Source organism: Heloderma suspectum, chromosome 1 (genome assembly GCF_057233095.1).
Source record: "Heloderma suspectum isolate Gila_16-S chromosome 1, 16-S_ref, whole genome shotgun sequence".
Classification (NCBI taxonomy): domain Eukaryota; kingdom Metazoa; phylum Chordata; class Lepidosauria; order Squamata; family Helodermatidae; genus Heloderma; species Heloderma suspectum.
In genome coordinates, this window is record NC_139458.1 from 31,408,999 (window position 1) to 31,423,810 (window position 14,812).

The 14,812-nt window shown below is 44.4% G+C and overlaps 1 protein-coding gene across 9 annotated transcripts in view; it reads left to right on the forward strand.

Moving 5' to 3' along the window:
- SYNE3 (spectrin repeat containing nuclear envelope family member 3) overlaps positions 1-14,812 on the forward strand; it is a 153,081-nt gene that overhangs the window by 35,341 nt on the left and 102,928 nt on the right. For 5 of the 9 annotated variants that reach the window (XM_084839744.1, XM_084839689.1, XM_084839738.1 and 2 more), the window contains exon 2: positions 5,239-5,314. The exons of 2 other annotated variants lie outside the window; for them this stretch is intronic. The gene's annotated coding sequence lies outside the window, so the exon portion shown is untranslated. Of the gene's footprint in view, positions 1-5,238; positions 5,315-5,587; positions 5,619-14,812 lie in introns of all 9 variants that reach the window. 2 more of the 9 variants (XM_084839698.1, XM_084839712.1) reach the window with 1 other exon arrangement.

Sequence of the window (14,812 nt, forward strand, 5' to 3'; positions counted from 1 at the left end):
AGCGTGTATCTGAAGGATATATTTTTGTTTACTCTAGTGTAAGTGCACTTGGACCTGATTTGGATCAGGACTGCCAAGAGGGGAGGATTAAACCTCCTCTCCACCACTTTTTTCAGGGGGAGGGTGTCAAATAAAGAAGAAGGAAAGCCTTCATTGACACCAATGGTGGTGGCATTTGTGGGGGGAAAACAGTGGAAAGGAGAGGTTTAATGCTCTTCTCCCAGTGTGCAGTGGTCCCGATCTGAAAAAAAGCTAACCTTCCGCTACACCCTGCATCATTAGCGTAACCTGTAGCTTGGATCCGAGAAGCAGCCAAGAGCTTCTTAGTTGACTCCGTTTGGGATTTGAACGTGCATTTCCAACACCCAGACTGAAAGACTGATAAAAGCATGATGGCGGAATGACAATGTGTTGGGTTTGTTAACAATGATTTTAATCTTTCATAGTGCTGTGCCGAAAATTTATCCCACTTGTTTGTTTGTTTTTTACCATTCTCATTCTGTTTGAAAGAAAAGAAATTGCTTTCGAAAAAAAATTCAAAGGAGGAGAAATTTCAGAGAAATTCTCATGGTTTGGGTTTGGGGTTCATGTACTTACCTTACTTAGAGGTGGCTGAGGAGTGTGTGTGAGTGTCCCGTTTGTCATTGTGCAGTAATCTCTGTGGCAGCCTGTAGCCTCCTCAGCTTCCCACACTTCAGTTAAAGCCATCATGAGGAAGACACATGAGTCGATTCTTCCCACGGGACTTTATCAGTTCAGGAAGTGCAGGTGGCCTGGGAGGCTGCAGAACAATGGAAAGGTGTGTAATAGTGAGAGAAAAAACACACACAACACCCTCGGCCACCTCACAGTGACTAGGTAAGCTCAAAAATGCCACCAAAAGAAATTCAAAATTCTGCCTCAGAAAAGTGGAACCCTCAACACTGTTTCCACCTACAGAAGCAATGCCATAAGCAAAAAAAAAAAAACCCTTAGGAAAAAAGAATGAACCTGTGGTACAACCCCTGCCGATAGTGAGCCCTATCTGTGAGAAACTGTTGGAGAATTTCTCCTCCCCTGGGAGAAATTCGATGAAATTGCCCCCCCCGCCCCAATTTCTCTGCCTACAAATAGGCTGGAGAATTTTGAGAGGCCGTTTGTGCACAGCTGTAATCTTTCTCCTTTTAAGCAGTAATCTTAAATTTTAATATATTTATATATTACAAAGTCCTCCATGTAGGTACTATTTTCAGATATTGAAAGGACGATAGTTTACAATTTCATAAACAACCCCCCCACACACACTCATGGCAGAATAGGCAACAATCTAAATGGCAGCTGAGTGTGCAGGGACATTGAACATGGCGTACGTGCATGCCCCTGTCCCCTCCACAGATTCGCCCTACTCATGTGCTTGAAAATGCTTGCATAGGGCTTACTTTCTACCTCATCTGGAGAGGCCCTGTTGTGTATCCTGTTGGTATCTGAAGCTCAGGTTAGCCCTGTTCTGGGTATTGAAATGCTCTGTCCAGAGAAATCCATCTGGTGCCTTCCCCGATGACTTTCCAGTTAGGGACGGATGAACAAGCAATGTTTGAGTTTGCCAAGATTCTCCAAACATCAGCTCACTGCCCATCTCACCTCAGTTTGAACTCACGTTTGTGCTTGCTGCTTATTTTGTGCAAATGGGAAAATTTCATAAAACAAACAGCTATCAAATGTGAAAGTTGCATGGAAAACTCCCAAATGTGCACAGATTTCCAAACTTGCCTGAATTTTCCCCATAGACTAAAACATGGGTGATTTTAAAATTTGCACATTTTTTAAATTTATGCAAAATCACATGGGGAAATTTGCAGAAATCAAACGTGACCACATGTTCGAGGTTTCGCAAACAGTTTTGGTGGATGTGTCCTGCTCGCATTTGGCCTTGCGAACAGGTTGTGCTTGCATGTTTTGCAAGTGGAAACAAAATGCTTGTACATCCCTTATTCCAATAAAGACTGTAGGTCTTCTGATTAAGACATTCCCATGAAGACTTTTTGTTTGTTTGGCAGCCCTCTAACCTTGATCCCCGTTTTTGAACTTTAGCCTGTTTCCTTGCTATGGTTTGGTTGATATTATCAGCTGTCTTCCATTTCAGTTTTGTTTGGTTTTTTAGTTTGTTATATTTTATTCATTTGTTGCTTTTCCATGATGCAAATAAATATATACATTTGAAACGGAAGTGAGCTTCTGAAGCCAGCAGCGGCAGGGAAACCTTTAGGTTCTGTCCCACTGCCATTGAGCGTAATGGCAAAATGAGCACTCTCTTCTGTGACAGTGTGCATGCATTTCTTATTGTTAGCTGGCCAGCCCAAGCGAATGCTGACAATACGAGTCCTCCTTCCCTTGGCAGAAGGCATCACTAGTAGTGATTGGTTGCCAAAGGTCTGTGGTTGCAGAGGGACAGAACACAAGAGTCCCTGGGATTTTAGCCGCCTTGCAGAACTGAATGTACCAACTTGTTGAGAAAGAAATAACCTCTGGGATTGAAAGCAGATGTTTGCTGTGCCTCTGATCTGCAGTGCCTGGCGTATGTGTGTATATATATATATATATATACACACACACACACACACATACATACATACACACATACACACACACACACACGCAGTGGGTGGGTGACTAATTTATGGAAAATCACTCAAGTCCAGCAGACAAAAATGAGTCATCAAGGAAACTGCCTATCCCACTCAATTCCCAAAAATGTGTTCAGTGGTTCAAATCTATATATCTGTGCGATGCGAGATTTGTAACAGTCGATTTCCGAACAAGCCTTGTGGAGATGAAGCTACTGGTTATTCTTCAGCTGTGTTATCTTCTCAGATCAGGCGAGCCTTTGCATAACTGGTAGTTGCTAACTAACAGCTGGCTGTTGTTAGTGTTGTCCTGCAACATAAAGCATCCGGGGCCAATACTGGCATGAAAAGGGGCTGAAGGGCTGGATTGTCTAGGAGCAACTTTACTTTTCCTGGGTTATGTAACTTTGAGATCATTCCAAAGTTTTAGTGCCTGGAGTAATCTTGATCAGGTGATGTTCTTTAATAAGTGCCCTCACAGTGTAAACAAGAATATAATTAAAATAGTTACGATTGTGCACTTTGATCTTACATTTACAGCTATTATGACACTGAGATGACGCTTGCCAAGTTCCTTTGTCATTGGGCACTTCCATCCAACAGGGCTCATAATTAATTTTTAACTTCAAAGACAATTAAGCTTTACTATATAAATCTCTGCTCGGTTTCAAGGTGATCTGTTTTGAAGGTCTGCAAAACGAATGTGAAAGTAGCACTAATGTTTTACCTTTCCCGCGTAGAAAAATGAAATTTTTATTTTACTGAAGGGTAGGGAGTGCAGGAGAATGCTCAAGGATGAATTCAGCCGTTGAGTGTTTCTCAACTTTGTCATGAACATATTTGCATAGAGAAGATAAACAGAACCTTCATGTCCAAGCCAGCCTACCAGTGCAATCCTATGCATGTCTACTCAAAAATAAGTCCTACTGAGTTCATCGAGTCTTGCTCTCAGGCAGGTGTGTATAGGATTGCAGCCGTAGTGACGCACGGCACAACATGTCTGCTTGAATTGTAGTGTTGTAGGCTTTCTAAACTCTCAGCATCAAATCTAGATCAGCATAATTTCCATAATGCACAGTAATGAGCATTCTTCTAACTTAACTCTCATTGTCCAGTTTTGGGGAGACTGTATGGTGGGAAAGGGGTGGGGTTTGTTTAGTAACCTTATTATTAATCATTTGTTTTGTCTTATGCAGCCATACATCAGAAATATGACTAACATAACTTTGGGGCCCAATCAAAACTAACCAGGGTTGTTGGGAGTGTTGAAACGGAGAGTTGGTGTGGACTGTATAGAAAATAATGATTAGCACACACTGGATAAGCACCCTAACAGCAGCCACCACTCTCACAGACACTTAATCCCTTTGTGGATCAACGTAGTTGACTAAACCATTCAGTCTTGAATTTTTTTTCTACCAAATTCAGCAACATAATATTAAAATTAATCATAATCTGTACTATTATTCCAATTACATGAAGTCAAAAGATTGCAACTTTTAGACCTAGTTCTCACAAACAGCAGATGAAGTGGTAAACCTGTACAACTTTGACTGCAGATGGGGGCTCAAATGGCTGAACGTTCCAGGAATCATTGAATTTTAGAGTTGGAAGGGACCAAGATGGTCAGCTGGTCCAGTGGGGGCTGGTGGCTCCGATGTCAGTGGGGCTGTGATTCCGCTTCGGGTTTCAGTCAGAACCAGTCAGAACTCTAAAGGAGCTATCCAAGCACCTGAAACCTGGAGCGGATTCACCGCCCCACTGACATCGGAGCCACCAGCCTCCAGTGAGCTAGTCCAACTCCTTGCTCAATGCAGGATCTACAATGCAGGGTGAAAGTACAGCATCCCTGACAGATAGCAAGCCAGCTTCTGCTAAAATACCTCCAGTAAAAGAGATCCATCCAACTCCAAGCCAGTCTGTTCCATTGTCAAACAGTCCCTACCATTAGGAAATTTCTTCTGAACTTTGGTTCCACAGCATTGTCTGAAGGCATATGAGGCAGCCACCTTGCTGAAGCTAAGCAGGTCTGGGTCTGGGCAGTGCTTGGAGGGGAGGCCACCTGGGAACCACGTATAGCCACCTTGAGTTCCACAATGGAAGAAAGGTGGAGTATAAATTTAATAAATAAATAAATAAAATTTAGCCAAACTCTGGCTTTCTGCCCTTTCCACCCACTAATTCTAGTCCTGCACCCTGGAGCAACAAAGAACAAGTTTGCTCCACCTTCTGTGTGACAGCCCTTGATATATTTGAAGACAGCTACTATGTCTCCACTTAATCATTTCTTCTTCAGGCTAAACATAAATATCCTCCATATCCCAAATTCACAAAGGAAACTAGCATGTCAGGAAGAAACTTTCCCCCTAGTTCATGAGAACTTAGTCTTAAATATACAAACTTCAGTAGCCTCAGTGATTGACTCCTGTGGCAAACACATACATTTTTTGTCCAATATTAGCAGATGCCCATAGTAAGAGTCTATGAAGTGCCTTGAATCTTGATTGACACCTGCACTAAAGCGGGTACCAGACTAGTGCAATCCGCAGAGGGTAGGTAATTGTTGGTTCCAACAACTATGAGTAAAAGAGCTCTTTTGTTCTATGATAGACTGATAATGTAATTCTTATTTTAGGGAACTGAGAAATTGGGATCATAATTCGGGTGATTTCACCAGGCATATAATCAAGGTTACAGCCTGAAAACTGAAGGTAAGTTAGCACACAATATTTTATTGATAGTTCTTCAAGAACTAGCAAAATGCCTATCATTTTAATAAGCTGAATGCATGTAGAGCACCCTTCCTCAAGCTGGTGCCCCCCAGATGTGTTAGACTACAACTCCCATCATCCATGACTGTGAGATGATGGGAGTTGTAGCCTAATACATCTGGAGCACACCAGCTTGGGAAAAGCTGATGTAGAGGAAGGGCCTGTGTAATGCAGATAACCTGTGTATACAGTGCTTCTCTGTACATTTTGCAGATTCCTCTTCCCAAGCCAGCTCCTGGATAAGGTACTGTTTGACATTTTTATCTTCCCCTTTCCCCAAGGAGCTCAGGGGAGCAGACATGGTTTTCCCTTCCTGTTTTATCCTTATAATAACTCTTCAAGGTAGGTTAGGGATGTATGGGAAATTCATTTCAGTTAGTTTTCAATCAGGATTTACCCAGTTTGCAGCTTCCGGACTAAACACGGACTCAGATGCCATCTGTGGTTGGTCTGTAGATTTCTGAGCTTATTATGTGATTTGTGGACCAAAAAAAGAGGCCATTTGGGTGTTTTGTAAAAATGCATTAAAAAAAATTACCATTCCTCTGCATACCTTGGGAGTCCCCTGAGTATGTAGAAACCACTACCTTATTTTGAGTGGACCCAGTTCACTGCCAAACTGGTATGCAGGAATCAGTAAATTCAGTTAGGCGTGAACAACCAGTTGGTTGAAGAATCAAAGATTGGTATGTCAGCTAATTTTAACCCCGGCAGGAAGAAATGGCATTCCTGTGTCATTCAAGAGGCCCAGTCAGGAGGACTCTTATCTTGGCTCCTGACTCAAAGTGTCTTTATCCAGTGCAGTATTAACAATTAGCAGAATTAGCTCAGTCAGAATGTTGCATCCAGACAATCCCCTGGTTTGCAGCCACTGCCATGCTATTGCCTGTATATAAAATTTGACACACTCCAGCATATTTTGACTACATTTCCCAGAAATAAATCTGGAATGCTGATCATTTACAGTGTTTTTATATTTGTGTAAGAATCGGGGGTTTGGGATGGTAGTCAAGTGCAGGAAATGGGATAATTCTAGACATCTTGAAGCTATTTAGGAGCTTGTACACGATAGATGTTTGTTTTAACTGTATATTTAAGAAAGGGTGTGGGGAATGCTTTCAGAAGTTAGACTGGGTTTTTTTTAAAAAAAAATCAGAGCTTTAAAACGTATAGACCAGCCTTCCCCAACCCAGTGCCTTCCAGATGTGTTGAACTGCATCTCCTATGGCCAATGTTCATGCTGGCTGGGAATCATGGGAGTTGTAATCCAACACATCTGGAGGGCACGAGGGTGGGGAAAGTTAGTATAGGCACACCATGGGTTATAGCAATTTGTTTGCTTTCACCTCCCATTTACTCAACAAACTAAGCTTCAGAGCTGCATATCTGCTTTCATTTTCCAGCTGTTCAGTAATAGGTATATTGGCCTGTGTTTTTAAAAAGATAACTATGAACTGTTAGTCCCAGATTGCTTTTCCACAAACAGAAGGAACTCTCTGGCAGAAATGGTGGGCGGAGCGGCAATTTTTACCACAGTCCTCTGTGCCACGTCCCGTGCTATTCTAGGGGATGCCACAACTCTCTAGAGCAGATTTTCAGAATGCAGAGGGGAGGAGGATTTGGCAAAAATTGCCTCCCCTCTGCCTTTCTGCCAGTGGTAGTGTCTCATGGGTGCAGTTCCGCTCATGGGAACCCTGGAACTCAGCCTATGCATTTTAAGCGTTTCAAACAATCCCATTTTTATGTTGCAGTGGTGGAACTGCAGTGGTAATGACAGTTCATCAGTTCAGATGTCACATTGAGTCATGATTAGCACAAACCATGGTTTGCTCATCCACTTTCTGATTTGGGTTTGATGGCTTCTTGCAAACCACAGTTTGTTGGTTCAGACTAGGGATGTATGGATTTTCTTTAATCGATTCTGTGTGCATTTTGCAGATTGTCAAGTGTCTCTCATTCCATCAGCCGCTCATTGAGGGAATCGGATTTTTCCCCTTTGGAAAAGTACGCAAAAACACCCATTGCAATTTACGTAACTTATGCTGGTATGCAATATTTTGCATATTTTTCTTAGTGCTATGCAGTGGAGGCTGAAGAGAGATCAGACATGTATAAAATATTTTTAAGGCATTTATTTATATCAGGGTATTTTCAAATAGCTATCATACTTTCATATGACCAAACTTGCTTACAGTTCTGGAAAGGAAAAAAAAAAAAGGTCCACAAGTCTGCAGAGTTCGTGCAACTTGAAAGATGCCAGTCCACTGCAGAACATGCTGGTCGAATTCACCAAAATCCAAAGTCATTTTAATCTGTTCTATGTTTCTCTGATATCCCTAATTCAGACATCATGAGGACGTGCAATGATGCTTCCTTTACAATAATTTGGTGTGTTGCCTGAATTGGGTCTCACTCTTCAAGGGAGATACTGCATTGCATTTTCTGTCGCATCTTTCCTTCCCTGTTGAAAATGGGTGCGGATGTTAAGCTAGCATTTATTCTTGAAATACGAGCATTTGTCTTGAGTGTTCTCATCAACTATCATCCGGATGTCTCAGGTTTCAACTCAGTTATTTTATTCTCTTGTCCTGAACCTTTTCCTGATCCTTTGAAAATTGGTATTAGATCAGGGGGAGTTTGACTTGGAGTTCAAACCTGAAGCACAGAATGGTGCTCTGGACATGAGCACTAATTTTAATGCTGATGCTTCTGGGTCATTCGATCGAGTCATTTCCTTGTGTCTTGCATTTTCCTTAACCTTCAAACGGGTAAGGGGTCAAGCTGGAATTTGAACTTGAAATCTTGAATTCTGCCCCAAATGTATGTACCAGATTTTGTTATGATATCTCAATGTTTAACCTTCATTCTATAAACAAACATGGGACAAACAAGATAAACTTACAAACAGAAGGGGAAATAGCTGAGTTGCACCAGAGGCCTCACTTTTTGTTCAGCTAGTCAGTTTCAAATCTGCTTTACTCTCACAGTTCCCAAATTGTAGTTTTCTGTCGGATTAAGTGATCTCTAAGAAATCACTTCCTCTACAAACAGGGCCTTTCCAGTGGCAGCACCCTGATTGCAGAATACCCTCCCACAGATGGTTAAATTGTCCCCTTCTTTTATGTTTTTTAGGTGGGCAGTTAAAACATTATTACTCCAGCAGGCTTTTGCTATATTTTAACAGTTGCCTTTCTGTGAATTTGTTATATTAATTGCTTTAAAGCACTCTGGTTTTAATTATAATGTTATTTTAATTGTTTTGTCACCTTGGAGGCTCTTATTAGGGCCAAAAGGTAGAATATCTATATATATAAAAGAATCTACAACCAACTCACAAAACTCTTGTTCCTAGGATTCTTTGGCTGAATTAGATGAGCTGGTGAAGCCATGGCAGTTAAACCATTTTCAAACCCATTTAAATTCATAAATGTACTCTCAGACTAAACAAAACAGTTTTAGCCCCTACTGGTGGGTGTGCCTCCCATTTGACTTACTTACGTATTGATTGATTGATTGATTGTATTTTTATCCCACTCCTCAGACAAAAAAGGCTCCCTAAGCCTTTAGAAAGGCTTAGAAAGACCCCACTGTCCATTTTATCCACTTTCTATCCCATTAATGATCCGGCCATTCCAAAGGCCCTCTCTACTTACATTAAAGGAAAATACAGGTGTAAAACTACTTCCCCCCAAATACACATAACTTAAATAATTACCTTTCGCAAGGTCCTCAGGATTGCTTTGCAAATATTGACAATGAAAATGTTGGGGCAGTTGGTCAAGGACCAGCTGTAGCAGTGCCAATATAATTAAATAGGATACCTAAAAAAATAAGATAACATTCTCTGTGCATTTTGCAAGGTCATGTATACATGGATAATAAACAGTGTGTCTAAATGTAGGGTGATGAGACTAATGCTTGTGCAAAGGGACTTTCCTTCCACCTGCAAGTGCCCCCTCATCTGTTCCATAATGTCCCAGAACCCTCTGGAGCAGATTTTGAAGGCATGTGGGGAACTGCAAGGGGTAGAGGGAAACACCCTCTGCCTCCTCTGCTGATGGAAGCGGAAGGATTGTATTGGATTCCACCCATAGTGTGTATTTGGCCTGGTTTAGGTTTTTTTTTTTAATATGCAAGCCATTTAAAATGTATTTCAGTTCATAAAAGTCTTAAACTAAACAGGAAGTTAAATTAACAGAAGGTTAAGAAACAAAGGAAAAACAAAACGAAAGGAAAAATAATGTTAGGTAAATATCGTAGCAAATGGAAAGTAACCCATTTTAAGTTATTATAGGCATATAAAAGTTTATATTTTGTTGGTTTTAGAATGTGAACAGAATTTGTTTCTGCCAAAGAGATGAGGTCACCAGATGGTTGGGAAATCATCAGCATGACTGATCCTGAAGGATTTCTTCCCGAAACTTGTTCGGGGAGCCGAACACGTTGGCGCTCGGCCCCCCGAAGTTTCGGGGAGAAATTCTCCGCCAACCCTAGGAAGATGGTGATCTGAAAGTGGAGGAATTAACATCTGTCCCTTTGTCATGGTCAGATCACTTCCTGCTGAGGTTTAGACTCCTGGCAGCCTTCCCCCTCTGCAAGGGTGGGGGACCTATTAAAATGGTCCGCCCCCAGAGATTAATGAATTCAGATGGATTCCAGAGGGCCCTGGGGGATTTTCCGGCTGGTATGGCTGGTGCTCCTGTTGAAGCCCAGGTCGCTCTGTGGAATGCAGAGATGACTCGGGCGGTTGAAACAATCACGCCCAAGCACCCTCTCCCTCTGAGCAGAGCCCGGCCAGCTCCGTGGTATACACCTGAGCTGAGAGCAATGAAGCAAGAGGGGAGTCGGCTAGAATGCAGGTGGAGGAAAACTTGTGCTGAGTCTGACCAAACACAGGTAAGAGCTCACTATCAAGCCTACTCTGTGGCGGTGAGGGTGGAAAAGAGACAGTTCTTTTCCACCAGCATTGCATCTTTTGATTGTCGTCCATTGGAGATTTTCCGAGTGGTTTGCGGCCTGTTACATTCTGGGCCAGGGAGAGAGATGGTGGAACCCTCGGTGGCACGCTGTGACAAGTTTGCACGGCACTTTGAAGATAAAGTCTCTCAGATTCGTCATGAATTGGACACCACGATTAATGCAGTTCCATTGGTAGAGGCGTTCAGAGCACCGTCTGGACCAGTTTTATGGGATGAGTTTCAGTTACTGAGGCCTGAGGATGCAGACAAGGTGCTTGGCCAAGTCCGATCGACCACTTGTGTGCTTGACCCTTGCCCTTCATGGCTTATTAAATCAAACAAGGTGGGGATGTCTGGCTGGGTCCAGGAGGTTGTAAATTCCTCCTTGAGAGAGGGAGTGGTGCCTACCACTTTAAAAGAGGCGGTAATTAGACCACTCCTGAAAAAGCCTAACCTGAACCCAGAGATGTTAATAATTATAGGCCAGTGGCCAACATCCCCTTCCTAGGCAAGGTGCTTGAGAGCGGGTGGTTGTAGGACAGCTCCAGGCACTGTTGAATGAAACGGATTATCTAGATCCATTTCAATTGGGCTTCAGGCCTGGTTTTGGAATGGAAACTTGCCCTGTGGGATGACCTCTGCCAGGAGAGGGACAGGGGGAGTGCGACCCTGTTGATTCTTCTGGACCTCTCAGCGGCTTTCGATACCATCGACCATGGTATCCTTCTGGATAGGTTGTCTGGGTTAGGAGTTGGAGGCACTGCACTACAGTGGTTCCGCTCCTACTTAGATGGCCGATTCCAGAAGGTGGTGCTGGGGGATTTTAGGGATGTACGAAAGTCACTTACCTGGTCTCGCAGCTTGCTTCGCGGTGGAGGGGAGGCGCTTCGCTTCTCCCCCCGAAGTTCAGGCCGGGGGGGGGAGTCTTCCCGCCTCGCCCGGCCGAAATTCAGGCCGGGGGGGAGGCTTCCCGCCTCGCCCGGCCGAAATTCAGGCCGGGGAGAAGCGCCCCGTCTCCCTGGCCGCGAACTTCAACAGAAAGGTAAACAAAAAACAAAAAACGCCCCGTGATAGGCTACGTGACGATTTACGTAGCCTATCACGGCTAGATCTGCAAAGTCAGCCGTGATAGGCTACGTTAATCGTCACGTAGCCTATCACGGGTGACTTAAAAAAAAAAAAAGCGCGTACGCAAATGGCGGCCCCCATAGGGAGCCGCCATTCGCGTTCCTTATTTGGTCGCTGTAGTCTACGTAAATCTTTACGTAGACTACAGCGACCAAATAAGGAACGTGAATGGCGGCTCCCTATGGGGGCCGCCATTAGCCGTACGCGCTTTTTTTTTTTAAGTCACACGTGATAGGCTACGTGACGATTTACGTAGCCTATCACGGCTGACTTTGCAAATCTAGCCGTGATAGGCTACGTTAATCCTCACGTAGCCTATCACGGGGGCATTTTTTTTTTTTTACTTTTCTTGGAATCGCGGCGGCGGCAGCCGGTCAAAAGACTGGCTGCCGCCCCCGCCCCTGTCGAAGCCCTGCCGAACCGCCGCTGCGACCCGCCACCGGGAGTGACATTCGGGAAAGGTAAGTCCCATCCTGGGGGGTGGTGCGGGGGGCGGAGGGGGTGCGGAGAATTTCTCCCTGAAACTACTTCAGGGGGCCGAATACATTGGCACTCGGCCCCCCGAAGTTTCGGCGAGAAATTCTCTGACACCCCTAGGGATTATTGCTCTGTGCCATGGAAATTGTGCCATGGGGTTCCACAGGGCTCTATTTTATCCCCGATGCTGTTTAACATCTACATGAAACCGCTGGGGGAGGTTATCCGGAGGTGTGGGCTGATGTGCCATCAATATGCGAATGATACCCAGCTCTATCTCTCTTTCTCATCAAAACTAGGGATCTATGAAAATCACTTACCTGTTCGCAGATTATGTTTATGGTCGGGGGGGAGGCGTTCCGTCCCTCCCTCCGGAATCCTGGACGGGGGGGAGGCGCTCTGTTCTCCCCCCCAGAATCCTCTGCAGCCGGATGTGCTCCGTGGCAGCTCCGTGGAGCAGCTGGCGAGGCCCAGCCAGGCCAGAGCCGTCCGCAGCCGGATTTCCAGCCGCGGAGGGCGCTGGGGAAAAAAACAACAACCCGCGTACGCAACTGGTGGCAGCTACAGCCGCCGCCATTTGCGTTCCTTATTTTTGACATCTTAATCTACGTAAATATTTACATAGACTAAGACGGCAAAAATAAGGGGAACGCAAATAGCGTAGCGGACGCTATTTGCGTTCCCCTTATTTTCACCGTCTTAGTCTACGTAATTATTTACGTAGACTAAGACGACCCAAAATAAGGAACGCAAATGGCGGCGGCCATAGCCGTCGCCATTTGCGTACACCTTTTTTTTTTACCCAGACGTTTTAGGCTACATAAAAACTTATGTAGCCTATCACGTGTGTGTAAAAAAACAAACAAACCTGTAAATGGCAGCAGTGGCAGCCGGTTGGAAGACCAGCCGCCGCCGCCGGAGCCGCCACCGCCCGGAAGATCCGCCCCAGGTAAGTCTCGTCCCGGGGGGATCCGCAGGGGGGGCGGGGGGGCAGGCCATTCCGCCACAGATTTCGGGGGGCCTAATGCACTGGCGTTCGGCCTCCCTGAGATCCGTGGCGGAATTCTCTGCCATCCCTAATCAAAACCAGGTGAGGCAGTGGCTGTTCTGAATCAGTGCCTGGGCACGGTAATGGACTGGATGAGGGCTAATAAACTGAAACTCAATCCAGACAAGACGGAGGTACTGTTAGTAGATGGTTTGTCTGCCCGGCTAGGTGATATTCAACCTGTTCTGGAGGGGGTTGCACTCCCCCTAAAGGATCACATTCATAGTTTGGGGGTGCTGTTGGATCCAGAACTGTCACTTGAGGCACAGGTAAACTCAGTGGCATGGAGCATTTTTTATCAGCTTAGGCGGTATACCAACTACGCCCTTATCTGGACAGAGATAGCCTAGCTACAGTTATCCATGCTCTGATAACTTCTCGTCTGGATTACTGCAATGCGTTATACGTGGGGCTGCCTTTGAAAACGGTCCGGAAACTTCAGCTGGTCCAAAATGGGGCAGCAAGATTGTTAACAGGGACTGGCCTACGAGCTCATATTACGCCAGTACTGTTCCAGCTGCACTGGCTGCCAGTCCATTTCCGGGCCCGATTCAAAGTGCTGGTATTAACATTCAAAGCCCTTAACGGCTTGGGGCCAGGTTACCTGAAGGATCGCCTCTTCCCATATGTGCCTGCCCGGTCCTTAAGATCATCGTCAGCGGCCCTTCTCCGTGAGCCCCTGCCAAAGGAAGTGAGGCGGGTGGCTACTAGGAAGAGGGCTTTTTCTGCTGTGGCACCCCGGCTCTGGAACGAGCTCCCTAGTGAGGTTCACCTGGCACCTACATTGTATTCCTTTCGGCGCCAGGTGAAGACCTTTTTATTCTCTCAGGCATTTTAGCATTTTAGCTTTCTAAACGTTTAGCTTTGCTGTTTTAAAAATTTGTATTTTAAACTCCCGCATTGCTGCTAGGTTTTATTGTGGTTGTATTGTTATATTGTGGTTTTAATGTTCTACATATTTTAAATTGTTTTATTGTGTGCTGTTTGGTTTTAATTTTTGTGAACCGCCCAGAGAGCGTCGGCTATTGGGCGGTATAGAAATGAAATGAAATGAAATGAAATAAATAAATAAATGGGCCTGTTCAGGTATTTTGGCATTACACGATGAAGCCATAGGAGTCTGTCTCTATGCTGTGGTTTTGGATTTCCAAACCTTGTTTGCAGCAAACCATTAGTTTTCTAGTTCTTCTGAATTATGGTTTGCGCTTGCCAGTAAACAAAGCTCACAAACCAGGATCATGGCAAACCAGGATGATGTAGTTTGCAAATAAGGCTTCTCTTTATGAAGTGCATTGAATGTTTGGATAACCTGTGAGTCTGTGACCATCTTAGAACATTTTCCATATTACACTGAGTGAGTAAAAAATGGGAGTAGGATCATGTAATTCAATTGACAGCATGTACTATTGTAAATGCATAGTGATCCCCCACTCCCCCACTCAGTTGGAAACCCAGGATCCTGATTGCACACAATTCTGCTCTCCCATTCACTTATTCAGTGTAACGCATTAACAGGACTGTTGCTTGTACGTTCATTGTTTGTCTCTTACCCAGCTTCTGTAGTAGCATCAAGGCGCATTGCTAAGATTAGTTGTTTAAATTAATTTACTGCTTGATTATAAATGTAAGCCTGTGGGTTGGATTTTGTTCTTTTTAACTCAAAATAAACTGATATGTAGGTGATGTGATGCTCGTGACTCAGCACTCCAAAATAGTAGCACGCGCGTGCACGCACACACACACACACACACACACACACGTGAAACATTTTGGCATAAAACACCAGCTTCGGTCACAAATAAGAGTATGCTATAATCAGTGGAGGCT